The sequence below is a fragment of the Octopus bimaculoides genome, chromosome 10 (assembly GCF_046866305.1).
Source record: "Octopus bimaculoides isolate indiv1 chromosome 10, ASM4686630v1, whole genome shotgun sequence".
NCBI lineage: Eukaryota > Metazoa > Mollusca > Cephalopoda > Octopoda > Octopodidae > Octopus > Octopus bimaculoides.
Genome location: NC_142937.1, coordinates 61,054,506 through 61,058,291, shown reverse-complemented (window position 1 = coordinate 61,058,291; position 3,786 = coordinate 61,054,506).

The window sequence follows — 3,786 nt, the reverse complement described above, 5'->3', positions numbered from 1 at the left end:
GAACCAAATTCTATACCCTGCTTGATGGGAATGTTATTTCAGAATTTCTTTTTTTTTTTCTCTCCTATAGATTCTTCAATAATTTTGTTTTCTTTTTTCAAGACAGGTTTTTCTGGATTTATTTTATTATTTTTTTTCACAGTATATTTATCTTGTGATGAAAACATCTTAAATTGTAAATGCTAACTTGTATATACATATATGTCATATGCATATATTTTAATTTTATATATCCACATGTCTACATAGAGTTACATGTGATAAGGACTAACTGTATTAAGCAGTTAAAAGATTTTTCTACATACATTAGTTCCATATATTTTTTCTGCTCTTAGTTTATTTTTCAGATACTATTATAATAATTATTATTATTATTACTATTATGATTATTATTAATATTATTATTTGCTTTTAGTGATGCTACTTTTATCATTGTGGGTTAATTTATCCCAGCCAATTTATAGAAGGGTTTGACAGCTGTGAGATTGTGATACCAGGAATAGGGCAAAAATTAAAGGCCCTTTTATCTGGACAGTAAATACATACATTCTAATATTAAACAAACTGAGTTTCTCATTGTAACCAAGCTTTTTTTTTTCTTCAATTTGTTTTATTCACTTTTTTTTTTTTTAGTCTTTAATTATCATCAGTTATTCCAGAGTTTGCATAAAGCTATCAAAGTATCAGTCACTGAAGTAGGAAATCATTATTATTATAAAAGCCTTGCCTGAGATGAGCATCTATGCTGGTTGATGTTCTTCCTTGTGTACGGGTTTCAATTTTTTTTTTTTTTACCCAGTTGGAGGCCTTGAAATAGGGGAGGTAACCACATTCCATACTGATCTTGTGTGTTTGTCTCCCTTCAACTGAAAATTTGTGGCACAAATGCAAGGACTGTTGGGGTGGGGGATATTTATGTTTTTTCTCTTTTTTTTTATAAAAAAATTCCTCTCTTACTAATTTCTTATATTTTCTAATCTAAAAAAAAGTAACACAAACAGCTCAAAGCTGACATAGGCAGGACCTTTTCATCTTTACAGAAAGACTAGATTTTAAAATAAGATTTTAGCAAAAGGGATATTTTCATATAGGCATTTCAAAAATCAGATCACAGCTGAAGTAAGAACAGTACCATGGCTTTTTGTTAAACCAATTATTTTTTATTTCAAACTTGCATTTGCGCTTGGCAAGAAAATTATATTGAAGATGTATAAAATAAAAGAAGCTGAGATATCTTTTTTCAAAAAAAAAATTATATATATAAAGAAATGAAAAAAAAGTCTTAACTGTGACCATTTTTTGTGTGTTGGAAACTGGAATGACCAAAATCCAGAATATTACAAAAAATATTTGAGAAAAGTTTTAGAGAAATTGATGTTTAAACCTTGTGACTCCAACCCAGAAACATTCATAATGTTATGATTGTAATTATTTTTATTTTTTATTCTGTGATATTGTTATTTTTTTTTTTCCTTTTTTTTTTTTTCTAAACATTGTATCTAACTGTTCACTTATAACAGTTTCTGCAACTTGTCATTGCTGCAACTTCTACTACTACTACTACTACAACTGCAACTACTACTACTTCTACTACTACTACTATTATTATTAATAATAATATTTTTATCATTATTATTTTCAATGACTTTATTATGATTATTATTCTTACTAATATCATCACCCGTCTTCACAGTCATTATTATCACCCATCATGTATCCATTATTAATCATTGATCTAATTATTTGTTCAATGTTGCCATTCACGTGGGATTGGGAAAGAGGATTTATATTGCTGTTGGTTTTGTGATCCTGATTGAACTTGAAGCTATTTAAATTGTATAGAGTTGAGTCACATCAACATGTTTAGATTTTGAAACCCATTTTTGCTATTGTGACACAAACTTTTCCTTCTGCAAATATGTGTGTGTGTGTGTGTGTGCGCGCATGTTTGTGTGGTAGGGGTAAACAGTTTGTTTATCCCCTGCGACCATCTACTAGTTAACCTTTCCTTTATAACTTTATTACATCTGAATTCTACTTGACAAGAAAACAAACAATGTCTGATAAACTTAGTGTTTTGGAAGGATCACTACACCAATAGTAATAATGATAATTGAAGAGAGAGGTTGCGATTAGCAATGAAAGGACTTTGACTAACAAGCAACCAATTGATTGTTTAACCAGGACATTAAACAAACAATCGATTAGGTAGCTGGTTAGATATTTAACCAATCGATTAACAATAAAGAAGTGTTATTGAACCAGTGCATGTGTTATTATTGGTGTAGGGGCCCTCCCAAAACACAAGATTTGTTGCAACACAAATTCACATCAAGAATCTTGCAAACCAAATACAAAAACTGACTATTTCCTCTTGAATTTGTTTTTTTTTTTTTTGGAGGTGGGGTGGGGAGTTAATTATTTTTCACTCTTTTTCTTGCAAACTTCCTTAAAAACCTCTAACTTAACCGTGATCTAATTAACCCTTTCATTTCAAATCAAACTTATTTCAGATTGTTTCAGTCACTGTATTTGGTTTTTTGTTTTTTGGGGTTTTTTTTTTTTTTGTTTTCACCAAATCTATTTATAAAATGCAAGATAAAGGGAAAAAAAGTGTCACTTAGTGATTAGTACATTTTTGGAATGTGAATGCTTGTTGGTCATTCTTGTTCATTTGGGGGATCACAAATGTTTCTGAGTCTATCTGAAATAAGATACATGTCAAAGAATAATTGGAAAATAAATGTAAAATAAATCAGTTGTACGTGTTGGCTTTATCATTGATGTTAATTATTGATAATTTTTTTCTTCAGGGTTTTTTATAAAAAGAGTGGCTGTGTGGTAAGTAGCTTGCTTACGAACCACATGGTTCCGGGTTCAGTCCCACTGCGTGACATCTTGGGCAAGTGTCTTCTACTATACCCTCGGGCCGACCAAAGCCTTGTGAGTGGATTTGGTAGACAGAAACTGAAAGAAGCCCGTCGTATGTATATATGTTTGTGTTTGTTTTTGTCCCCCCCCCCCCCAACATTGCTTGACAACCGATGCTGGTGTGTTTACGTCCCCGTAACTTAGCGGTTCGGCAAAAGAGACGGATAGAATAAGTACTAGGCTTACAAAGAATAAGTCCTAGAGTCGATTTGCTCGACTAAAGTTGGTGCTCCAGCATGGCCACAGTCAAATGACTGAAACAAGTAAAAGAGTAAAAGAGAGTATCAGGTTTTTTAACCCTTTTGATACCAGCCCTTCTGAAACTGCTCCTAGTTCCGTGATTCAAACTTCTTGTTTTAAAGTGTTTTGAATTAAAACCTACCACTAAAATTTTATGTTAATATATGTTCCAAACACCAGCTTCAATAACAATTTTCCTCCTCTCTTTAGAAATAAGAAAAAACAATAACATTTAAATGAAACCAAAAGAAAAAGGAAAAAAAAGGAAAGCTACAAAAGTTCTTATATTCCCTCAGTTTCCTGTAATTCAGACTCTCTTGGTCCCAGCAGACAAAATAGAAAAGGCGTTGCCCTGGAAAATGGCAAGGAACATGCGCTGGAACAGCTACTCTGACTCACGGGGCTTGCATTTGTAGATAGACATCTCCACCCTGATAGTGATGAGTAAAGATATGATTCAGGGTGGCTGAGAACACAGGTGGTCTCCTCTGCCACAGGCTCGACCATAAACCTGTCAGAGAGTGACCAATACTTAATAACAATTATTTGACTACATTCATCATTGTTTTTTAAATTACTTGAAACAAAGGCAGTGTATACCATGAGAAATTATGG